Source organism: Haemaphysalis longicornis, unplaced genomic scaffold (genome assembly GCF_048455015.1).
Source record: "Haemaphysalis longicornis isolate Haplotype H1 unplaced genomic scaffold, Haemaphysalis longicornis Haplotype H1 scaffold_7, whole genome shotgun sequence".
Taxonomy (NCBI): Eukaryota; Metazoa; Arthropoda; class Arachnida; order Ixodida; family Ixodidae; genus Haemaphysalis; species Haemaphysalis longicornis.
This window is the reverse complement of record NW_027526422.1, coordinates 129,282,484-129,308,724: the sequence shown is the minus strand read 5'-3', so window position 1 is coordinate 129,308,724 and position 26,241 is coordinate 129,282,484. Positions and strand designations below refer to the sequence as shown.

The 26,241-nt window shown below is 44.3% G+C and overlaps 1 protein-coding gene and 1 long non-coding RNA gene across 3 annotated transcripts in view; one reads left to right on the top strand and one right to left on the bottom strand.

Moving 5' to 3' along the window:
• The window catches only part of LOC144146967 (uncharacterized), a 494,123-nt gene that overhangs the window by 124,194 nt on the left and 343,688 nt on the right, over nt 1–26,241 (bottom strand). The gene's annotated exons all lie outside the window — the stretch shown is intronic.
• LOC144145112 (uncharacterized) lies at nt 83–5,964 on the top strand. The gene is made up of 3 exons (XR_013317433.1): nt 83–225; nt 3,758–3,888; nt 5,765–5,964. It is a non-coding gene; the product is annotated as an uncharacterized LOC144145112 (long non-coding RNA).

The window sequence follows — 26,241 nt, the reverse complement described above, 5'->3', positions numbered from 1 at the left end:
TTGGCCGACTTTCGGAATGGCTGATGGAGCGACACCAATATAAGCTGCTGCTTGACCTAGCAGATCATTGAGGTGTTTTGCGCCGAAGTGTAAATTAGAGACTCCTGTATTACAAGCGAAATGATGGCACTTTCTTCTCTATTGCTCCTTTCGGTCTTCCTGCCAATGTGGGTGAATGCGGAAACATGCGGCGGCCCTTCTGGTCCACCATGCAACATTTCTTTGGTGAGAAAACCTATCGCTTGCTGCTCAGAGAAAAAGGAGAAAATGCTGGCCGGTTCTTAAGAGGTATAGTAAAAGAACTTCACAGAAACAGAGAAGAGGTAACTAAAAAATAAGCCATGCAGTGCATCAGTAATACGGGTTTTAGCCAGTGCAGCTATCCGAGGTTGCCTCAGCGATGAATTTCGCGTTTTATGCAAAGTAAACCCTGTCGAATCTTGAGTACACAGCATCAAGAGCACGATGAACGCAGAATATTGCCGTAGGCTTAGCTTTTGGGTTACCCAATTGTTTTGCATAAAATCAAAATTTATCGTTTGTCCTACAGAGTAAGGAACACAAAAAGGCCGTGATCTTACTTACAAACATTTGTTTAGGAAGTTGCCTAGACATGCGCTTTTACAAGGATGCAGTACAAGAAACTGGAATTGGCAATTAGGCCTGCGACGTCCCGCTAAGCGTTACGGCGGTCCGCGCAGACTGGTGATGAGACGCATGATTTGCAGTTTCTTTACTTGGACATAGTTGAGCTCCCGATGACACATAAAGTGTCAGTTGTTTCCCCCGCACGCAAACAGGCAGCAGGTTGCTTATTGTACTGGGCAGCCCTGGAACCGGCATGTTTTATAGCCTAGGCGTGGCTTCACTTAGACGCCATGGTCCAAATTTCTGAAAACCATTGCGTGATGTGAGCAGCGGTTAGTCTTTAAGCTGATCCACGAAATTTACAGCAATGCGCTGTAGACCGCCACCGTTCCCTTTCAAGCGTGGAGGCAGCAAATTTTCATACGGCCCAAGACAGTTTTTATACTTCCCAAGATAGACCCAATACCGTCATGAAACGCAGACAAGAGGGTACAAGTTAAACCTAATGAGCGTTTTTCTTAACAAAACATCGTCCTTAGATGCTGCTCTGTGGCTCAAAGGAATCACGAACCACGTTTTTCAGTCTGTCACTCTACCAATTCTGATAGCGAGGATCCTGCACCTGTGAAGTGTGAAGGTCAATAACTCGAGCACGATGTTGAAGAAAGATGGTGGAAGAATATCAAAAACTCCGCGACCGCAAATCCTCCACGAATATTTATCTGTTTCTTTAAAAAGTAGCCAAACGCATAGAAACGGACTCTATGAAGCTTGTGAAAATATTCGCAGTCTACAAAACTTTGTATTGGGCCCAGGAGGACCCTTACGGCAGCGACGTTATATCGTTGCGGGATGGACAACCCGCGGTATACAGGAAATAGACATTCATTCCTTCACAGACGTTCGAAAGGACATGATGGTGAAAGAAAATATATTTTGGCCTGGTTTGGTGGATGTTGGGTTTTGTGATGAGAATATAATAGTATAAATTTGTAGAAGCGAACGTTCGAATGGCTACCTTGTATTATGACGCCGATAACAGCTTCAACGAGAACATGCACGAAGCAATATGCCCAGCTTACACGAAGTACTCGCTTATATACTCTTCTGCTTATATAGACCCCTTGTTCTAGTATCCTCTTAAGTTTTGGCCTGAAGGCCGTATTGTTGGTCAAGCGGGTATATCTTTGAAGCCACGTCTTGGGTGGGTGGCGCAGCGGGGCTCTATTTTGGTGCGTAACGCGGCGTGACTATGGTGGCTAGATAGCGTGGCAATAGACGAGCTACGACGACAAGCCGGACACCTAAAATCTTCTCGGGCTTAATGAACGCCAACCCGAGAAATGCCGCTTGAAACGCATTTAATTTCATTTCTAAATCAGCTCTCTGACGAATGCAGGTGACCATGTACTTCAGACAAAGGAACGCCTAAAATATGGCTATGCCTATGCTTTTCCATATTCTCTGTACGGTACGCATCCACAGAAAAAAACTACATTGTGTACGTGTAGTACAGTAACGTTTAAGAGCATCGTTAATTTTTTGATACTTCCATACCAGTTGTTACGCTTCTACAAAAAATACCTCCTGCAACTGCCACCTCTCTTGGGTCATTGCACATTTTTGTTAAAGGGTGTAGCAATTGCGCTTGTTTGCATTACTTGTGCTTCCTGCATATAAGAGTTGAGCGTAGTAACACTTACTGTTACTGCAAGTGAGAAAAGGTGATTTGACGTGTATTAAGGACCCAAGCTGCAATACACTCAATTTTCTTAAAAGGGAACGGAGGTATCAGATGTAGCCTTTTCTTTTCTTATTGTTTGTAGTAGTCTTTTCAGTAATTTGGTTTAGTTTTGTGATAGGCAAGGCTGGCTGAAGAAAGATAGGAAAAGTAAAATTGCTATACACCCAAATATACTCCAGAGAATTACCTAGCACAAACCAGAAAAAATCAATTTTCTGACAAAAATACTTATTCTTTTGCTTCTGGTCTAAAAACTATTGTAAGGTATCACACACGCATGTGATGCCGGCAGCCGGTTCATTATTGTTACCCGTTGCGGCAAGAAGAACTGCATCAGTACTGGGCTCTTTATGGGCCGTGTATAAACTTTTCTACCTAACATTTCTGCATTTTAGAACCACCCTTTTCTTACACGGCGGCAGAACAGATGAGACGACGCGAGGTTGATGGCAAAGTCATATCTTGACAAATAGATTGCATCGACGGGTTTACAGTATGTAGACTTTTGTGAAAATCCATAGGCCAAGCCGAAAGTGAGCCGGCCACAAAAAATTCGATGTTTAAGCTTACGTCCTGAGTGAGGCTGGAAAGATTTATGCCGCCGAGCTAGCAAAAACACCTTTCCTTCTTACTCTCATAAAGTAATTTTGTCACATTTAAAGGTAAAGCTACTTCTTTGAATTCTTTGTTGTCGAGAAGCCTTAGCATTGGCATGTAAAATTTTGACAAAGCCTGTTCGTGGCGGCTATGACAGGGCATGCGCAGGCTGCACACCAGCCCATCCCTTGTCGTCATCAGCATTGTGTCCTGGAACAATGAGGCATTCCCACGGATGTGCTGGGACTTTATTACTGAAAAGCACCCTATTAACAGCTTGTCTGTCCACTAATACAGGAACAAACATATGGGCGATCTTGTGCGTATAGCAAACAGGTCTCTTCCAATGTCGATAGCAATATATGCACTCAGTGACCCGGCGGTTATCCGTATTTTGGCTTCATTATTTTTCGTCACATTATAGTGCCGTCCTAGTCATTACACATATGAATTGAAATGATATTGCCGCCGTAATCCTACCTTATCGTTTATTCGACTCCAGTTATAAAAAGCCTTATGACAAGAGAAAGCAATGGCCCTTTCCCTGAACACCATTCGAAGGTAATATTTATGTTACCCGATTGCATCGTGCTTACCACCCCTTAGTCAGGATCCACCAGTGGTTCGAAATTGCCGATGCAGAATTAACACAAATTTGTACGATTTCTTGTTCGAGACACAACGTACGCGCTTATTTCGAACCAATTTATCGCTGGGGTCTTTCGTATTTCAGAGTAAACTATGGTTGATTAGGGTCATCTCAGCACATGTTCATCGTGGCGTTATTACAATCAAGACAAAATGTTTTCATGTTTTGCTTCTGTTCAGGTGTACGCGGCATTCCAAACCGCCTACCTTGATGCCATAACTCCGAATATCACCCAGGACTGCGTTATCCTCGTTCGCCAGGAGAACAACAGGAATACCATCACTCTCTACTTAACAAACGGAACACTATCGTGAGAATATATACCATTTCGTTTTTTTGATGTCATTAAGTGTATATTTTATATTAACACGTGTATAATACCAACACGTGGTCCCTTCATACTCTGCTTTCTGGGAGAAAAATATTGTCGCCTGTTGATTGACGGAAACGTTTCTTATTGCCGGAAGGAGGGCCTCCAGCCGGTGAGGTTTAGCATTAGATAATGCTCACACACACACACACATATATATATATATATATATATATATATATATATATATATATATATATACTTTCACTACCAGTTGCACTTGAAAACATAAATACATAAATGTAATTCGACTCGGAAGAATTGTTCACTGAGGTTCCTGCTTTTCTGCGTTCTACGGGCCCTTACATGTCCGCATGTAGTGCGATGTTGTTCTATTCCACAACTTAATTTCTCTCGCACCAAAGGAGTCTCTCAGATGAGCCATGCGACAATTAGGTGGGTTCAGTTAAATAAATTCATGACACATCAATGAAAAAGCCAGTTATCGGCCGTGAAAGCTTTTGTACACAAACATATAACTTTCCTGATGAAGAGTCAATCGGGAAGGTGCGACGTAATTGCAAATATATAATTTACACTATGTCATCCCGGTTCGTTTTTTATGGTGTTGTTCTTGTGGATGAACTAAACTTTAGAGGCGCGAACGTTTGATCTTTCGCAGAAAGCAAGGAAAACATAAATTCGCCTATGTAAATAACGAATAAACCTCAGATATAGAACTGTCGCAATACAATTCTTAATACAACACGAAGCAGCTCAATTTCAAAAAAAATAATATTTATTAAACGAAATAAGATCACAATGAGAAATTCCAGTTGCTTAAGAGTTCACACAAAAGGCCTCACCGTGGTTGGATGCTATGCTCCCTATTTTCGTTCATTTGTGTAACTTTTTGCGTTGTTTTCTTAGCGAAATGGCATGTTTTGGCTTGTGCGTGTGCACGGTCACTTTTCATATTTGCTTGTGCGCTCCGACACCACGCTTGTTACTTCTTATTCAGTCACTAAGCGAACGTTTTTAAGTGCATGCAACCGATAAAACTACTATATATGCTTCTTACAGCTGCCTAATAATTTGCTCTCGCGAATCGATGCTTTGCTTTTCGGGCAACACTGCACCCTTTTTATACTGAGAATAAGCATAGGTTCTTGCGCACCTGGTGGCTATTGATACTGATTTTGAGTGAATCCGGCATGGCCTCATTTTTATCACTGCATGAATTGCAAATATTTGTAACCCCTTAATGTGTGTGGCGAAGTCTCCATCCCTAAAAATTGTTGTGAAGCATTAAACTACATTTCTAGCCGCCGTTAGCATTGCCTAATGTAAAGATAGCTGTACTGAGGCACACAAGGCTCAGTGGTATTTCACAAGCCGCTGAAAAAAACTCTGCAGAACGGGCACTGAAAACTCGAGGTGAGTCGCTCTATAGGTTGCTGCACTCCAGCCACAAATATTTTATTTATGCTTTTCCACATCCTTCTCTTACTACCGGCTATATTTGTTGCTGTGTATTTGCAATCCAACTTTCATTGAAATTCGTGGAATTCACAAAGAAAGATTTTGAGTGACTCCAGTCGAACACTGCCACGTGTATTAAACACTCCTTCGTCCCCCTTAACACCGCTTTCATAAAACGCCAATTATAAAAGGTGGTTCACACTAAAGCTGTATTGCTTGTTCCTATTCAGGTAGCCTGCTCAACTAAAGCATGCACGGTCTCAAAAACCAGCTTAAAATGCGATATATGTAATACAAAATGTACTGTCTCTCTTTTATGCTGACACATTGGATGAACACCCTGTAGTTGTGTTTGAACTGCTTCTGAAGACAAAAATTGTGCTGTTGCTTTCAGATACGTGTTCACAGAGACATATACGTTTACAGGTGAACCCAATGTGGTCAATATCACTGTGGACACTGGTAAGAACAGCTTTGTATTTGGCGAGCTGTCCAAGAAGGTGATGAAGCAAAACTTTTTCTGTGCCACGTCCAAAACGGACGTTTTATTATATGCCGCGTCAGGCGCCACACACCCCATAGCACCTGGCAAAGCTTTGTCAAGTTATATGAATATTTGAAAATACAAGATATCACAAGTATGCTGAACAAGTCTAAAACAGGAACTCACTGCGTAAGTAATGACGATAGGCTAAATAAATTCCCTCTTTCTGGCGAAGCGTGTTCGATATAAAATAGGAACCGTTGCAGTGAGGCAGTCGCAAGGTCATGAAATTTTATTTTCATGGCCTTGCATCCCAGTCGCACTCCACGCAATCCCCCACCCTCATGGAATGAACGAGTGATGAAACGCTTTCGCTCCGGAAGTGCACGAGACGCTGGCTTCACTATCCCTGAGCTTGTCCTTATTCTTTACACCTATCCTCGTTTTTTTAATACGAGGGTTTGGAAAATAATTGTGATTTTCAGAACACAGTCTCTTCCTCTTTAAATTGGGGGAGCTCTACAATAAACTTATCGAAAGCTGTACTTAGAAAGCTCAGTCGGAGAGTTCACGAAGAACAGGGATAAGTCAACAATATGTTAAACATGCACGGAGAACAGATCTCCTGCAATTTGAATAGAGCACTACTTGAAACGAAGAACGGATTAACTTGTCAGTGCTTATCACAACTGTTAGAATGCAAAAGCACTCACGCGTATTGAAAATCACGTCCTGCGTGCCAACTACAATTATAAACCAATCAGGCGATTCTGTGATGATTTATGTGGGAGATTATGAGAAACCTATCAAGAAAAGTGGGATAAAAATTTAGGCCACTTTAACAAAGCAACCATAGAACAATAAAGGAAAGACATTGGCGGATGAGAACGTAAAGTTTTCCGGTTTAAAGCGACTCTCGATGATATTACTATAATTACCAGATAGCAGTGCCCTTGTGCTGTCACCTTTGTACCACCACAGCTGGAAACTCGATGCCCAGAGACGTGCCAAGAAGTAAAGGATGACCGCTAACTCAGTTGGCCACTGATAAAAGAAAACGTCGGGCTAAGAACAATTGAGATGTCAAAAATAGGAGTGGTTGGAAGCTATATCCAGAGGCCTTGATATGGCTATCGACCTAGGCATTCGTATGATTAAGAGGGATTATCTGTTTCTTTTTTGCAGTAGTCACAATATTATACAATGCCACTCGTAATTACAATATAAACCAATTTTTTTCCGATAAATTACTTGGCCACTATTTCAGGGCACAATGAATAATGCAAGGAGAAGCGGCAGCAGATAAAATTAGCGCCCCATATTTTAATGTTTGATTTGTGCTCCGCGCTACTGGTGATAGTAATACAAGCAACTGCTCCCCCACTCAGTTTCTCGTTGCAATTCATGTTTGCCGACGCCAGCAAGCATTACCGATACAAGATGCTGTATGCTGACCCCGAAGCCTGTTTTGTATTGGATTTCAACCCTGCGTACGTTGGTAAGAAACGTTTACAGCTTGAAAAGAAAGGTGGTCATAGCTTTGCTGTTGTGGATTTTAATTATGCCTTCGTAGCTAAGAGATGCGCTATAACTACTGAGCATAAAAATTTAACGTTTAGACACTTCCAAGCCAGAGAGGCGTGGCTTGTGATATTATATTGCGGAGTAAGCTGCAGAACTGCGCAAGCTGTAAATACATTCTTTGCATCTCAGTGAGAGACGGAACGCAGACAGAGACAACCGGACAAGGGATCACTAGCAGAAAATTGTATGAAAAGAAGGGATAAATTCACATGAAGTCAGCCACTTTTTTTTCTTGTGAGTACATTGATTTCATAGCTACATGGTGAACCCTCGCAAAAGAAAATTGGAGTAATAACGAAGAAGCCATGCAAGGGAACGATATCGTCCAGTAAGCCGCGGTGGACAACACTTGCAGACTCCGATGATCGTACGCTCCTTATCGCCAAATTCGGTCCCATCACGCCATATCCGTTCCTGGCAGATCCTGGGTTCCCTGAAATATCCATATTGCATAGTAGATGCCTCCGGGTGTCAAGTTGTCGTAGCAGCTGCGGGATCCTATGAATTCAGAAATATTCCCTTTTTATTCCGGTGTTCGGGCAGGTGTACAGGATTTTACACGGTGTTCTCTACACCTGTAAGCGAATAAATGCCCTGCAGGATAGCCCCCTCCACTCTGACAAGGAGCCAGGTCAGGAAGACTGAACGACGTTAGACAAGTCTCGTTTCGGCGTTGGAGTCTTCGTTGGCAGCAATTCGCACTGTCTACGTATATCTCGGGAGTAGGGCGGACGGCGACGTATCTTAAACAGTGAGCTGCATGGCCCAAAAAAGTTCATTCTTCTAACGTTCGCGTACTGCAGCAATTTGCAATTTGTTATGCTACATTCACCTTTTATGATACTTGGCAATGAAGATGGTGGATGAGTCTGGAAACTTCGATGACTACCATCATGACAACGACAGAGGGATGCGGCCTAACACTAATCGCTAAGGGATTTATTAGGCTACATTAAGAGGATCTAGCGTTGCCGCCTCAATGCTAAGCTACATATGCCACGTATCTCCTTGCTTTGCTGCTAATGCGATCGAAATACCATAGTCTTCGTTACTTTTGGCAACATTGTAACTTCTTCTCCCTCCCACTCGGGCGTCCCTCTCCCTTTTCGTTTAATCAAAAAATCAAAGATTTACCAGTGCTATTTAATTTTCCTGCGTTTGCCCTGCTTGGGCACAATAGGTTAGGTCTTATTTAGGCTCCCAATTTAGGGAGTCCAACTTTTAGGCATTAGGTTAGCAGTTCCGCGAAAAAGCCCCGTTGTAAAAGTAGTAGTGTTTTCTGGTAAAAAAGGCGACTGAGGTTCAGAATAAACAAAAAACGTGAGAATTTTCAGGAGGAATATGAAGCCTGGTCAGCAAAGTAGCAGCATGGTGCTCGAGCTTTGCTGACCCGGGCTGGCTCCTCTTTCACGCCTTACCACGGCGTCCAAACAAGTTCTCCGTACGCCTTTCTAATATACCTAGAAGTCACCAAGCACTAGCGACTCCTCCGCCGGCATTACTCTTCACCGAGCCCACAGCTATAGGCCACGCGGCCGCAACATTTGGCACCTCCTACAACGACACTGCCTCCCCCAAACAATCATACTTCCTACAACGAACCCCAAAGTTTATAACACCACACTGCAAGGATAGCCACAAATGAGATGCACGCTTTTGTTTGCTCTGTGTGGGTCCACACGACCCATTTACCTTCACCCCACCCTAAAAACTGCGAACAGTTCTTAGGGAGCACGCACGTGGTGGATCAAGAAATAAGAGCACGGTCCCTTGCGGTTGCTAAGCCATGTGGGCCTCGTCCATCCCTCCCACCTGCACCGCAATTTGGAGAGATAAAGTGGTTTTCTTTCACTCCCCCCCTCCACTAGCTGCGCATTCACACCGTTTCCCGGCGAAGCACAGGAGGTTCTATTCTTATCAAAACGCGCATGCCCCGTTCGGAGATTGGCAGCGAATAGACGGCTTTGAAGGGCTAATTTTCCTTCTGCACAAAATTCACCAAACTGCGAAGTCGAAACAGAGAGGGCCTAGAATAGCGCGGGCCGCATGGTACCTTACCGTGATGGCACTTGAATGAAACACGCGCCCAATGCCCGCGCAAAACCGTTATTATAGGGAAGCTGTGAAGTGTTCCCGTCTGCGTGATTGTTTGATTACCGTAGTCAGACGGAAGAACGAAAGCAAGAGACACAAACAGGGTGTAGCAGAAAAGAAGTTGACCGAAGTATACTGGGCCCCAAGGCAAAGAATCTAACGCCAAAAAAGACACGCAAATACGAGGTAATAGGAAAGAAGTTGTAAATATGCATCTCCACGTTTCTCCTTCGAAACACGGGATCATATATAAGTGCCGAGAGGAATGTTTTGCATTTCCACAATATATATGTGTACAACACACAAACGCATGAGTGCGCGGGAAACCAAATACGTGTATTTCATGCAAAACCTTTGTCACTTCGATTGTCTGCTTCCCTGACCTCAGTTCAAATGCGTGGTGTTGGAATCGTGTTGGAATGCGTTATTCTGCCATGCAGGCTGCCGTCTTTGGATGTTCGAGAACGCAACGAACCCACAGATTACAGCTTGCAGGGAGGCTCACCGCCAGGCCTGCCCAGGAACTATCTACGACACCTGGGACGAAGAATTTTGCCCTAGTATTCTGCAGAGTGCCTAATGCTTGCAACAAAGTTTTCTTTTGATTAGAATGACATACGTCTAGGTTTCAGGAGACCTAGCGCAAGGAAGGTCTGGCGCATGGTAATATCACATATCTCTTTGTATTGCATTCACCAGAAAAAATAAAAGCCCTCTGTATTACTTCATTGTTATTATATTATTAATAATGTTGATTACTAAGGTCATTAGTTGCGCGAAGTCTTGAGCGCCGCCATTATTATTACACATAATCACTTCCTTTCTTACCTTGTGTACTCTAATGCTGACTGTGATTTTTTTCGAGGAGACATGAGCAGTGTGACAAATATTTATTTATTTATTTATTTATTTATTTATTTATTTTACACTCAGGGTATACAAGCATTGTAGAGGGGAGGGGCTCACATAAAAGAGCAAAAATGATGTCAGAAGCACCCGACAAGTGTTTAACCATTGTACACACAAAAAATACAGTAAAAAAAGTTAAGCAAATGCACTAAACGCAGCCATAAACGCAATCACACTTGGAGCAAAAGAAAAGCAAATGGTAAGCGCACATCATTCGCCGTAAGAGAACACAGAAACGGCCGATCGACACAAGCATGCAATACAATAATAAAAAAACAACAAACAACAAAAAAGCACTCCTTACTAGGAAGTAGAAGACAAAAAAAAGAAGAAAAAAACTTACAACATATCTGAATTTGACAATGCTTGCCGGAAATGGTCATGGTTAGTAATGCAAGCTAATGAAGCAGGCATGTGATTCCACTCACGGCACGTTTTCGGTAAAAAAGAATGGGAGTAGGTGACAGTGTTTTGGTGCGGGATATAAACTTTATGACGATGGTCAAGACGTTCAGATATCAAACATGCGGGTTGTATCTAGCCTGATTTGAGTACATGGTTACTATGATACACTTTCTGAAATATGCTGCACAGACGGGACAGTTTTCTACGTGTAGCGAGAGGAGTTAGGTTCAGGCTGGATTTTATATAAGTTACACTGGCCGTACGATGATAGTTAGAAAGTATGAATCTCGCAGAACGGTTTTGTACAGCTTCAATTTTGTTAGTGAGATTAGTATATCCCGGATCCCAGGTTGACGAAGCATACTCAAGTATGGGGCGCACGTAAGTAACATATAACTGTTTTTTGAGAGAAGAAGGTGCTAAGGAAAAAATCCAAGCATGCGGTTAGCCTTAGATATCAAATGAATATGTCGGCACCAGGAGAGATTGTTAGTTATGTGCACCCCAAGGTATTTATACTCCACTACGGACTCTAATGGGGTACTGTTAAGAAAATAACCAGGACAAATTAATTGATTACGGGATATCCTCATCACTTTACATTTAGTTATGTTGGGCTCCATATGCCAGAGTTTGCACCAAGTAGAAATATTATTAAGATCAGATTGTAGGCATTGAACGTCAGAAGAACTAGTAAAATTACGATAAAGCACACAATCGTCAGCAAAGAGGCAAAGAGAAGAAGAAATATTACTAGGTAAGTCGTTAATGTATCTTAGAAAAAGTAAGGGTCCTAGAACAGAGCCCTGAGGTACACCTGAGCGCACAGGTACCTCAGGGGAGTTAGTTTGGTTGGCAGACACAAACTGAGTTCGGTTAGAAAGAAATACTTCTATTCATTGTAAGACTTGGGGATCAATTTTCAAATTACGCAATTTCAGTAGGAGAAGTTGATGATTAACTTTATCGAACGCTTTGGAAAAATCAAGAAAGCCACAGTCAGTTACAAAGGAGCAGTCAAGAAATGCATGCAAGTCATTCGTAAACATAATAAGTTGAGTCTCACAAGAGAAGTGTTTTCTGAAACCATGTTGGGAATTATGAAAAAACTGATTAGACTCGAGAAAGTTAACCAAATGAGTGAATATTATGTGTTCGAGGATTTTACAAGGGATTGAAGTAATGGATATGGGACGGTAGTTTGAGGGGTTATGCGCGTCACCTGACTTGTAGAGTGTAACCACCCTGCCGGTCTTCCATTCCCTGGGCAAGTAACTCTCGTCAATAGATTTGGTGTAAATGAAGTACAATATAATTGAGCTGTCCTTCTTAGTATTCTGAAGAAATTTAAAGTTAATGTCATCAGGACCGCAGGATGACGACCTTTTTAGTTTAGATAATATGGCTGCAATACCAGCAGGATCAAGAGCTAATGGGTCCATAGGGGAAAAATTAGGCTCTTGCATGTGGGGGAAATCACTGATAAAGGGGTCGGAAAAAGAATTTGCGAAGCTATTGTTAAGTACAGAGGCACAGAAATGGTCCGGAATTGGTTCTCCCGACATGTCTACCAGACAAATGTTACAGTCGTGCTTCGGCTTCACAGTGCTCCAAAACGCTTAGGGTTAGTTTTCAATAAGGAGGGTAAGGTACAGTGGAAAAAATTACTTTTAGCCGTTTTTAAAGCTTTCGCGTAGGATACTTCTGCTAGCTTATAGGTATCCCACCGCACCGGACTTGACGATTTTTTAGCAGCACGGAAGAGCCTGGCTTTCTTATTAGATAACCTTTTGAGATAACGCGTATACCAGGGAGCATTAGTATTGCTGTACACATTCCTCAAAGGTATGTATTTATTGATTAATTCTAAAACCTTACATATGTAAGAGGACCATAAGTCTTCACTGCTTTGTTCCATGCCGGATGGCAGCAAAGTATCCATAAAGGCGCAAAGTTCAGCGTTTATAGCCTCGAAGTTAGCTCTGTTGTAATCTCTGATTAGTTTTAGCCGCTTAGGTTTTCGATTGGAAGGAAAAGAAAAAGTAAAGTGAAGCACGGCGTGATCACTTAACCCCGGCACGTGCGTAATGGGGGATGTTATGTCAGGGGATGACGTCAGAATTAAGTCAAGCAAAGAAGATGTTGTAGGCGTGACACGTGTTGGTTGACAGACTAGCTGTGACAAACTAAATTCGGCACAGACATTAAGAAAACACGAAGCCTCGGCAGACGCAGGATCGGCAAAGGGAAACGCATGCGCCTATTTGATTGTTGAAAAAATTAGTCACCGAAAAGGAAAAGTGGCACACCCGTAAAACGCACGGCAATCTGGTTCAAGCAATCGTGAAGACTCTCGTAAAAACCACCAGCACTATAGGGGGACCGATAACAAACGCCACATATGAATTTTTTGAAATTGTAAGTTATGCAACACCAAAGAATCTCTAGATTAGAATGAAGCATGATTAGAAAAGACTCCAAATGGTCACTAACAGCAATTAAAACACCACCACTGATTTTACAACCACGGTCACGTCTATACACCACGTACTTTTTGTTGCACTGAAAGAGCTCATTGGACGCTATTTTACTTGACAGCCATGTCTCGGTAAGTGCAACAATATCAGCCTCGGAGTCATTTAATAAAGCACTCAGGCTTTCCTTTTTACTGTACAGGCTACGAATGTTTGTGTAGAGGACGGACGCTTTATTTTCATGTTGAGGACCACCACCCCTCGCGCACTCCTAGCTGCCGCTTTGCTGTCCATACACGCGCCATGAACGCGTCGACCGTGGGGATGATACAGCAGGTGTTGAGGCAAAGGGTGTCGGCTTAAGTTCATGCACCCAGTCAGCGCTAGCGTTGTACACGTAGTTCCTAACGCAAACAGAGAGCCTATTGTGGCGCAGTTTGTAAGAGGTGTTAAGACCTTTCCCGTACTCAAGCAATTTCTTGCGGGTAGCTCTTGTGGTTACTGAAAAGTAATCTCTCATATAAAAGTCGGTCCAGCAACGATCACTTTGACTGCACCAGCTCTTTTTTTTTTTTGTAAGATGCAAATCTTACGACATTAGGCCTCTTCTTATCTGGAGCATATAGGCCTATCCTATGAGTGCGCTCAATATTTTCGGCGCCGATTTTTAAGCCTAGTTTTTCAGAGGCAAACGACAAAATCCTCTGTTTTGATTCCTGCCAACTTTCCTTGGGGTTGTCTGCGAAACCTAAAAACAGAACATTGTCATGCCGCGAGCGGTCCTCGGCATCGTCAAGCCTTGCTCGCAGAGTAATTATTTCATTAAGGAGATAATCAGTTCGGCCTACAGAAGCAGTGTCACGCTGACACCCTTCAAGAGTAGTAGCCCGCTTCTCAACGGCGTCGAGGCGGGTGTTGATGGCAGAAACAGAAGCAACGACCGATTAATGAGCGGCTTTAAGTTCGTCGACTGCCTTTGACAAGTTCGTTTGGTTAGTCTCAATTCTAATGCAGAGCTCATTAGTTTCCCTTGCCAATCGCAGTATTTCCTCATTGGGCCCCGGGTTTGCCTCACCGTCACCACATAATACCAAAAATAAGGCACAGAATGGATCAAGCAAGGCTTCTGGGCATGGAAGCACGACAATACAGAGGTCATCCGACCTGAAGAATTTACAAGATGGGATGGAAAGGGGTCTAACCTGCGCAACGAACAATAACAGTGAGTACATTCGTGTTGCCGTGCAGCCATGCCCACTGGCGTGGTGGCCGCTGGGGTGCCTTTTATGTGGTCCGCCAAGCAAGGAAACGATGACATTGAGGATGGGATCCCGAGAACGAGGGTATCTTGACAAAAAGCCGGGGGGACCAGGCCGGTTCTGTTCACCGACGATCAGGCTATCGGGTGCATGCGGATGGCTGGCAAAGGAAGTCCGTAGCCGCCACACAGCAATTGTGCGTCGACGTACACGAGTGCGCAGTCTCAGTGGGGGCGATCCAGCTGCATGCCGTGAGGAGTCCAGTGAACTGCGCAACGAACAATAACGCTGAGTACATTGCTGTTGCCGTGCGTCCATGCCTTTTATATTTACGCCTTTTATAAGGATGGTGTCTTAGCCGAAAAGAGACATCACCGTTGAGCTAATTCAGCAGGTTTTATGTCTGGACGTTTATGATGGCAGCCAATTTCGAAAAGTATTCCAGATATCAATGGATGCGTCCCGGGATTGCCGGAAAGTATAGACTCCTTCCTTCTCGTGGCTTCCGAACGAGCTCCAACAATGCGGGTGATTGAGGGACTGGTTATGAGGTTTAACGCGCCGATGGTACAGAAGCGACGAGGTGCGCCGTAGTGGGACTCCAGACTATTTTGACCACCTGGGAACCTTCAACGTGCGCCAAAATCTCTAACACACGGGGCTTTGCGCTTTCTGTCTATATCAAAAAAGTGGACGCCACAGTTGCGACTCGAACCCGCGCCCTTGGGTTTAGCTGGACAACACCATAGCCACTGAGCCACCGCGGCGGTTCGAACAAGGCGCGTTGCTTCGTCTTACAGTATGCTAACAGCGGAGCTGTTCAAGCTTTGTGATGTCCATGCGGATCGCTAAACAAAAATTCACCTGGGCGAAGTGGAGAGAGAGAAAACGGTTTGCGAAGTAAACTGAGGGATAGTGGCGAGGAGGAAAGGAGGTAGTGCGAGTCTCAAAAAAGAAACTCTTCTCCTGATCGGAGGCGAATGTCGGTCCCTCGATTTTTATTCTGGGCGTCTTTTTGTAACCGGTATTATCGCAATCGATGCATACAGCATTTCTTTTGGGTTCGTAGCGCTGGCGTTGCCTTTGGACCTTGGGTGCGTTGAGCTGGACTTTGAGTTCGGACTTTGGCTCTTTCAGTTAAAACATTAGGAGCGTTGGTTCTGGACTTTGATTTATCTGAATTTTCACTGAGAAACTTCGCTTTTTCACCATCTTTCTCCTAAGAAAGGGGCAGACCTAAGAAACGCTATGTTATGACCACTTAGATCCGCCAACTCTGCTGTTTCCTGATCCTTCAAATCTGAATGACTAGGCTTCACTTATAAAAAATAAAAAGGAACAACCTACGGCAACTTCACCCTCACGTGACACGCAAGCGGTAGTTCTTTGAGTCTCACGCGAGTGCCCGTCCGCGCTTTCTGTCTATACCAGCCAATGGTTCTTTCGCGGCGTGTTGGACAAGAAACTCCCAAAGCGGCTGGGGAGGCGCCGGGCGCTTTTCACTCACGGCGCACAGTGTAGATGGCGCGGCAATAGGACGCTACTGATAGGCCGGTATTGAGACGAGGCTGAGAGCAATGGATAAATCTAGGTGGACAGCTAAAGTTTTTGCGTACATATACATGAAAAGCGTGGACAGGCAGTGGCTAAGGAAGACTTTTAGGCCAACGATGAAATACGAAAAGAACAGTGGAGAACCCAAGACAGCCAAGATAATGAATAAACAAGCAACGCAGATAGAACCATAAATGGAGCGAGAAAGTGGAGGCTAAAACTTTGTTAGAAATGCACAGGGCTGAGAAATTACACATCGGAAAGGAAAATTTCTAGGATAATTCAAAGAGCACTGCTTTGCTTTTTGAGGCTAAAACAGGTTGCTTGGAAACTAAGAGCTTTGTGGGGACGTATACACAAAATGATGGGGTATGCGGGGTCTGCGGAAAAGAAACAAAACTATTCGTCACAAAGGGTTAGAATGCAAGGGTATCCATCCAAATCTAGAGGGAAATATTCGGCTTCCAGAAGCCCGATGACTGAAGGGTAGCACAGAGGCAGTTAACTTCAAGGCTGTCGAGATGAAGAAAAGTAGATTCGAATACTGGTGGTCCAAATACATACAGGGGAATATTACCTAAAACAGCTACCACCTGTAACAGAAAAAATAAGTATTTTGTGCCTATTAAGTTTTGTGCCTCTCCTAAGAGCAACGCTAGTAATAAACGAAGAGTGTAAAACATACTTATATTAGTTTTTTTTAGTTTATTTGGTAAGATGACGCGTTATCACCCCGCTACTAAGGGTCTACCACTATCAATCATCATCATCATCACTATCATATTCATCACCACCAAGACTTTCCTGGGCGGACCCCAGCAGGTGCGTCGCCGGGGTTCTCCCGACGGCTTTGTCGTCTGCTTAAGCGACGGTGTTGGGCCTGTTTTGGCTCAGCTTTGCGCCCATTCCACGCTTACTTCGCCCAGCTTGATTAACTTCTTCGACAGCACGTCCTTTGCAACCCGGACCCGACGGAATTAAATGGTCGTACGGCAAAGGTACGTTAAGGATTGGTTTGCAGGGCGGGAAAAAAAAATGTAGAGACCACTTACAGACGCCTGGCCACTAGAGACAAGTCACCTTTTGCGCAGTGCTGCTCACGAATGGTACTACATTTTCTACATTTCGGAATACCAATTCGGTTGAGTTTTAACAGGTATTACAACAGACGGATGGAGCAACTTGTTCTGATAATTCGCGATTATAAAAGTTCCGTCAGCTTTCTTGCAATTCTCAAACTTCCGAAACTATTTAGCTTAAATCTGTATAAATAGGAATCACTAAGCTCACAGGCCGGATTGTTTCGATGTCTGCGCTTGTGACGCGCGGCGATGTTGGGCCGAGCTAGCACATCAGGATGGCTAGGTTCCGCTGTCTCATCCTTCGACACACGCTCCTTAGAGCAGTGCACAGGCCGCAATTTCTAGGATCCGGCGCGACCCGGCCCGATAGAGACACGGCCCAGACCTAGACCGGGCCCGAGAAATTTATAAAACTTGAGCCCGAGGCCAGCCCAAGCCCGACGAATTTTTAAACTCTGAGCCCGAGCCCGGCCTGAGCCCGAGCCGGTAGTTGTAAATAATGCCTATGACGTTAGATTTATTCTTGAGCGACCTTCCCGGTCATGTCAGGGATAAACAAAGTATGACATGTTGCGGTATACGAGCACCGCGATGCGGGCGAGCCATATCGCTTTCTTGCGCAACGTTTACCGTGCACTTCGAGTAATAATGCAAACAAGCCTGAGTTCGGAATAAAAACGTGTTGAGGGCGCTAAAAATGCTTCTTGCTGCCGTAGAATGATTTTTTAGGGAATTTATTAATACCTATGCCTACATCTGTTGTTTAGTGCATATTGGCTGTGCTGCGAGAAATATTGGGAGCCCTGGATTTCAAGATTACTAAAAAGTGCATGCATTGAAGTTGGAGTTATGCAGAATATTGTACCAAGCTTCAAAGTAGCTCATTTGTATCTTTGTGGTATGTAAACTTTTGGCTATGAACACCTGCGCGTAAGCTGCTGCTCCAGACAAGGTTATAAAGCATAAAAAAAGTCAAAACTCAGTAGAAAGCATAAAAGAAGTCAAAACGCAGTTTTCAAATTTAAGTAAAAAAAGAGTGCTTCGCTCATTGCTACGGTCCCAAAAGTGCCGAAGGAAGTTGTCCAGTGTAATACCAGCAACCAGCTAACCTACTTTGCATTGAAAGCCGTCTCCCCCTCGTTTGGTCCGCAAACTGGGCTATGCTCTCTTCACAGAGGAGCTGGAAATATTTTGTGGAAAGAAAAAGGCTGCAAAAGGCACGCCAATTTCAAGACAAGGCATTTCAGAAGCCACGTGTTCAAAAGGACGCGAAAAGCTACAACCCTAGCGACCTTTGACGAATAAAATCTATGTTTCATCTTCTGACGCCGTTTTCTCAGAGCAGTTTTTTTTGCCAACTACGTCGCTTGTTCCTGTGACTTCTTCGTGACCGCTAGGGCAATTTTTACCCCGTTTTTTGCGTTACATTCCTTGATGAACAGTTCAGGTCGTGACTAACTTGGTTTTGCAGGTTTACTTTTGGTGAATTTTTTTATTCAAATAGTTGTTCATGGTCTATATGCTGTTGTACAATCACCTCTAAAAAAACTGCGAACTAAAAAGAATTGCGTTCTAATAAAAGCATATTAGACAGTGACGACCTCCTCTATTCAATTGGGAATGCAAAGCACTTCAAAGAAGTTTTGTGTCATGTTTTATAGGCCGCTCAAGCTCGGCACAAGGTGAACAGAAAGAAAGTTATATAAATACAATCGTTTTAAAAATAATAAAACTTTTCAAAATATAACTTTGAAATTTTTATGGTGTTATCACAGAAGCATTTCCATTTGCTGTGATAATTTTTATCAAAATAAAAAAATAAAAAGCTGATTTTGAAAGCCACGTCCCCCCTTAATTATTCGATATTCGATTCTATATTCGAAGGTAGATATTCGTATTCGATTCGTATTCGAAAAATTTGGAATTCGCACACCAATAAAATGAATACATTTTGACTTATTCCACGACCAAGTTTGAAGAAACGTTGAAAAGATGCGGAGGTTTAATGCAGCAAAAAAGCTGGCTATTGGCGGTGTTAAAATGTATTCACTCAGAAACAAATCGGGTAAAGTAAGAGACTCCATACGTCGATGACATCATTAAAGAAGAGGAAAGGTTTTAGCAGGTTAGAAAACTAGCATCGTTATGTCAGAAAGCACGACTGAAAGGAATAGCTCGGTTCGGCTGTATCTAGTTGCAAAAAGGAACAGGCGGAAAAGCGCTTCTTGGGGTGAAGAAAAGAAAAGCTGCAAAAATGGCGGGAAAGTCGTAAATGTTTAAATGTTTAAACTAATTCAGATACCACCCTCAGAAAGCTTGCTAAATTGTCCCTCTGTTGCTCAAAGGCACCGCATGCCTTTATTACGCTTACCTCATTTTAACTACGAATAGGACGACGCCAAAAAGCTCACGAATCACCTATCAGTGTGCTCTATGTTGTATACAAGTCGCTAAGAAAAGCGATGGTGAAGCAGACAAGCGACAGCCAATATTTTAACCGCTGTGCAAACGGACTTGGTTCAATAAAAGATATGCAAAAGTGCGCCCAATTCATGCCACCAACTAAGTAAATTGGAAATCCGGGTGTGCAGCCATTGAGGTGGCATTCGCATATTACGCAAAATATTAAAGCAGTTCCACACAACGTGACAGCGGTCGGAAGAGCAGAGTAGGGATGCGCGAGAATCGCTCTGGCGCCGTTCTTCGCTCTTTGCTACCACCGCTCACCCTCTTACACTCTCTGTCTCACTGTTCTCTTGATGAGTTGACCAGAGATTTTTTCAATACAATTCAATTATCCCGCCTTCACAGTGCTCTTTCGCCCTCTCCCAGGAAATATTGCATCCTTTTCTTTATCTTTCGTTTCTTGATCGACCTTGAACAGCACGAGACGGAGTTCTGTTCTTTTTGTTTCCTTTCATCTCACATGTGCTGGAGCCTTTGTGCGCCATTCTGGACGGTCCATTCTGGACGCCGGCGTCCACTTTTTTTTTATTACTGGCACAAAACAAAAAACCCAAAAAGCATTCTAACTAAATGGACGCGGGTACTGCGGGTTAATTTCATATAATTTGCCTCAAATGTACACTCACGGCCAAATGAAATGCGACGACAAAAATGTTCACGAGAACACACATAAGCGAAAAATACTGCTCGTGAAGAAAAAATAATGGCGCGCTATTTCTACATTTGGAAAGCCACATTTCCCAAATTTCAATATTTCAATCAATCAATCAATTATTCAATCAATCAAATAATCAAAAATCTTTACTCCGGAAACAACTTGGAAAAGCTTCCAGTGCTAAAAGCTGCATTACGCAGCTTGACGGGACCCCAGAGGCCATTTTAAGGCATGTAGGCAACAATAGACAGTGATACATCAAGGAATACAGCAATTATTACTGACACTGTAGTTAAACCAAACACTTACATTGCAGCAACACAAAACATGTTAAAAGTAATAGCAATTTTGCACAAGTAAACATACACACGATACATTTGTACAAGCAGGATAGCACAGGTTTCAATGGGGTCCTCCATGTTCACAAAGCGTTCGCGCAGACTCCTAGGTGTGAAATTATCAGCGCACCTGTATGCATTTATATGAATGAAAGATTCTACTGAAGCATTTGTAACTTGTAGCTTGTTTGAAAGCGAGGTGTCAACGAGCAATTTGTGTTGCGTGTGTGCACAGTATAAGTGTGTTGTTTTAAGGCTGCCAGATTTGTTATAAAATTCCGCGATATGCTAGATGATAAATCGTATAAACGTAGTAAGCGAAAATAGTGCATTTTATCAGAAGGAATAACACTAAAAGTGCGAAACAAATTTAGTGTTGGGAAGAAATATGGAACGTTTACATTGGGGAGGAATATTTTTTTTCTGCAACATGATAATTTTTGTCAGATTTGCCTGAGAACTTGCTGGCCAAACTAAGCGGCAATAATGAACATGCGAAGCAAACAGAGCACGATATCCTTAAAGTTTTATTTCAATAGGAAGAAATGGCTGAAATTTTGTTAACGCTCCGGTTGCAGAGGGACGTTTTGCAAAGGATTGAAATGTGAGAGTCCAAGCTGAGTTTGATAACAGCGCTAGGACAGGACACAGAGTAGGCGACACGAAACTGGGCGCTGACTAACAACAAAGGGTTTATTTCGCCGCAGCTGAATATATACCCTGGGAAATAAAAACAATAAAACACACAAAATAATAAAATTGCGAAGGCAGGGGCTTGTTTGTATAAAAATGCACATGCGCTAAGGTTAGAATCAATGACTAAGGTAATCGTGCTCCTTTTTGTGCAAGTCAATTGACGCCATGCTGACGGAATTGTCATTTTGTGGATGGATAATGTGGGCCTGAAAGATTTCCCTGGTGCGTTGCTCTTTATATCTTCTTAGTACACGAGTCTGTTCAAGTCTTGGCGTGCATCCACACTTTGTACAGTGAAGGGCTAGATTTCTGCCTTTTCCTGTTTTTTTTTTTTGGTTGCAGGCGTGTTCCTGTATCCGGTCGTTTAGGCAGCGGCCTGTTTGGCCCGTGTATGACTTACCGCAGGACAGCTGTAGGTCGTACACTACCCTCGATGAGCACTCAACGAATCGCTGTCCGCGCTTCTTAGAGCAAGGCCGCGTGGAGGTTTTTTCAGCATTTAATCGTCTGCAGAGACCGCTTTATTTGTTAGGGGCGCTGAACACTACATTTAAACCGATTCGAGCAGAAGCCTTCTTGAGTTTTTGGGAAATCTCATGAATATATGGAATGACCGCCCACTTCCTTCGATCTGTCTCTTCGCGCTCTTCCACTGGTTTTGGCCTTCGTAGTTCCTTCAGGAGGGTTTCTGATATACCGAACAGCATGGGAGCGGGGAATCCTGCCTTTGTCAGCCGTTCAACTTGTCTAGAGAAGCTGGGCCCCATCTCATGGCAGCAGGATCTGTTGAGGGCGTTGCAGAGAGTGGATATGGCGATGCCTCTTTTGACGATTTTTTAATGTGCTGACTTGAAATGCAGTAGACCCTTCTTGGAGCGAGGTGAGTATTTCCACCACACGTGCTTGGGGCGCAGTGTCAGCACTAGGTCAAGGAATCTGAGGCGGTCATCAGATGGTTCTTCGGTCGTCAAGGTGAAGCCCTGAAGGGTGGATTTGAACAATCTGAGAATGCAGTGCCCTTGTTGCGGACCACACGAAGTTTCATCGCGCTCCTAAAAAACTAAAAAATCGTCCACGTATCGAAACACCCGCTGAGTCCCACTACCGGCCAGGCTTTCGGCAAGTTTCCTGTCGTAGCGTGCAAGCAGCAAATCGCTTATTACCGGAGCGAGGCATGCGTCGATGCACATACCTTTGTCTTGAACGTAGTAGTCTCCTTTGAAGGCCATGGCGGACGACTCCAGGTAGAACTTCAAAAGCCCAGGAATTTTCCTGTCGCCGTCCCTGTCGAGTTCTGGAATCGAACATTTCCATAGTTGTCGATGCCTTTTTCTACGACGTCAAGGAGCTCTGCATGGGGCAAAGAGAAATAAAGGTCCTTGATGGTCTTGGACCTTTATGACATTTTGTGTTTACACGCCTTAGTTCTTGCACAAAAAATTATTGCTTTTGTTTTCGAGGGGTTGATCCTGATGTGATTTGAGTTTTACTATGTATAGAGCCTATAAAGAATGTCATTACAATTTTTAATAAGGACGTCAGGGTCAGGTCCTGAGAGGAATAGAGAGCTATATTCATCACATATAATAAACTTGACACTTTTATCGACTGTAACGATGTCATTTATACGGCTATTAAAAGCAAGGGCCCTAAGACGCTGCCCTGTAGTACGCCACATGGAACCGGTAAATGAGTTTACCTATCTCTGCCTATAAAAAACACACTGTATTCTTCAGTGCAAATATGATTGTAGCAGAGATAGGGGAATGCCACGAATACCGTAGTGAGCCAGCTTATGTAAATGAATTTTGTTATCAAGGTAGTCGAACGCTTTGCAGATATCGATAAATCCAACCCGAGAAAGCTTTCTGCGATGTTTTGAAGTATTGTTTCTTTACGCAGAAGCAAAGCATTTTCCATCGACTTCCCTTTGCGGAAACCGAACTGGACGTCGGTTAAAATGGCATTTTTATCTATAAAATGTGCTATTCTCTAAAAAAATTCACAGCATATCCACGGGGTGAATGATGATGAGTGGGCGAAGCTCCTGAGGGGAAATCATCGGTAAAACCGTGACTCTTCAGTGATAGTTCGCCCACTACATCTTTGTCCGAACGTAACGTCTAGAAAGTCTCGCTTAAACCGCGCGTCGGCACCTTGGGGCTGAGCTCGCCTGATGCGTTTTGCAGACGCCTCACGAGCTCTCACTGCATCGGGGTCTGCCTGCCGATACGCGCGCTTTCTCGCCGCTTCCCGTTCTCTGACGTTTTGGAGATCCTCTTCGCGCCGCAGCCGTGCCGCTTCGCGTACGGCAGGGTCCTCGCGCCGTTGCCGTGACGCTTGGGCCTCTCGTTCTCGAACGCTGGGATCTTGGCGGCGTCGTCGCGCAGCCAGACGACACGCTTCGGCCTCCCGCTCTCGTACGGCAGGATCTTGGCGGCGGCGTCGCGCAGCTTCACGGAGCGCTTCTGCCTCGCGGGCTCGCACATCTGCAGCCTTATCCATCGGGCGACTCCGAGCGCGCGCCAACAGCGAACGGATTTTATTACAACGCTCCCCGCCATCTAGTAAACAATCCAAGAACTAAACTAGAGGTAGCCACGCCATGTAGTAAACAATCCAAGCGCATCTTTTCATCATATACAAGTACCGCCATCTAGTAAACAATCCAAGAACTAAACTAGAGGTAGCCACGCCATCTAGTAAACAATCCAAGAACTAAACTAGAGGTGGCTACATACATACGTCGAGGATGGGCAGACCCACGCCCTAAGGAGCTTCGCCCCTAAAAATATTTTTTTTTTCTGAGCCGCTTGAAAAAATAAGAATAACTGTTATGGGCCGATAGTCAGATGGTGTATTTCTATATCCCGCTTTACACAAGTCTGATATTCCGGATTTTGTTACTGTCATTAGGCCACGGTTCAATTTAACTTCCATGGAAAGAAATCGCACTGTTTTTGTGTTCTAGTGTATGTGTTCTAGTGTTCATTTTCTTTGTGTATGACTCTACCTCTAGTTTTCCTCGCGCTAAGAATGTGGACATGTACGAGAAATGTATGCGTTTCCGAGAGTTTCAAACCAGTTTCGCGTATATAAACCTCTTTTCCATGTATCCTCTTACCTTTTGGCCGGAAGCCTGAATCAAATAACAAGGGGGCGGGGGGGGGGGGGGGGGGGCTGGGGGAGGGGTTTCATTTCAAGCCTCGTTTTGGCGCATGACGCCACTGGGCTTTATTTTGGCACGTTAGTCCGCGTGAGTGCGGTGGCCAGATAGAGTGACCACGGCCGAGCTACGACGACAAGCCTCACGCCGAAAGTTATATGCAGTTAAAGAGCGCCACACATGGAATACCAACGCTGCCACGGAAGCATTCAGATACACAGAAGTACAGACTCACCGAGAGCCCATGGCCGACGTATTCGATCGCTGGTGTGGCACGACATTCCTCCATACGAAAACGGAGGAATTACCGGTCAAAGCAGGAGACACACTCTCCCCAAAATATTTTCTTGTATACACAGAAATGGATTTATTTAAAGATTGATGTTGAAAAGTCGGCCATAGAGGAAAGGGAGAAACCCTCACCCACTTCAGATTTGCAATTTTGATGTATTGTAATCTGAATGGGGAGAAAATCCACAAATAATTTATCTCAAAATGTACCCAAAAATATCAACCTAAGGTATCGGAGGCAAAAATATCAAGTGTTGGGAGCCACAGCGTTAAATAAATCAAAACGATTGGTCAAAGGCAGCATATACGGCTTTCCTTTGAACAAACTGAATAAATACTTGAAGATACTTTTAAATGCAGAGCATTTCAGTAACTCACGATGTCACCCGCGTTGGCATCCGTAGTCCGCGTCCGCATCGCTCCCCCTACACTATATAAATACTTGCCGGCGCCAGGTTTCGATCCTACGACTCTGCGGGCGGAGCGCAAGGTGCACGGTACTCTACCAACTGAGCCACAAAGCCGACACAGAACGGAAGGTTACGAACGTGCCTTATATCCTTGACTCATTCAACCGTCGGCCAGAGGTGCGCCCTCTCCCCCGCGTCCTCCTCGCCTTCTCTCCGCTCGCAACGCCCTCTCTCGCCGCGTTCGGTTCGGGCGCACAACAGGTGGGGACGTGCGCAACACCCTCTCTCGCCGCGTTAGGTTCGCGCGCAAGAACAGGTGGGGCGCTCGCATCGCGCTCGCTCGCCGCGGTCGGTTCGCGCTTAAAACATATGTCGTTCGCGCGCGCTGCGGTCGCTAACATCTGTGGCGTGATCGTGACGTCAGCATCACGCGTTCGCGTGGTAGCGATTTCGGCGCTTTAACACTCTCTCGCGAGGGGCATTGGATTGGATTCGATTGGATTGGCTTGGATTGGCTTGGATTTGGATTGGATTGGATTAAAGTGGATTGTGTTGGATTGTGTTGCGTCATAGCCGGGCCACGTTGCGTCATAGCCGCTCCACGTTGCGTCATAGCCGCGGCAGGGGGTTCACGGCACGTTTCACCGTCGACTTCATCGACAATGTCTACGCTGGAAGACAACAATTACAACAACAACAACCAATACGTAATCCATACGACTTGCAGGCGCGCCCCCCCCGCAGAAATGCTCTGCATTTGATCGTGCCCCTCGCGAGGGGGATGTTTCTTTTTGAGTAGAACAAGTCAGAATTGTCAGTGCTCACAAAAACAACAAAATCCCGCCATCTCCACGAAGTAAATGATGGTGAGAGGGGCGAAGCTAAAATGCTTATCTGTGAAACCATAAAACATTGTTGTAGGTCTTCTCGACGGCGCGCACCATCTGAATAAGTGAAGGACATAAGGCGCGTTCGTAGCCATGCTCGTGTCTCGGTTTGTAGCG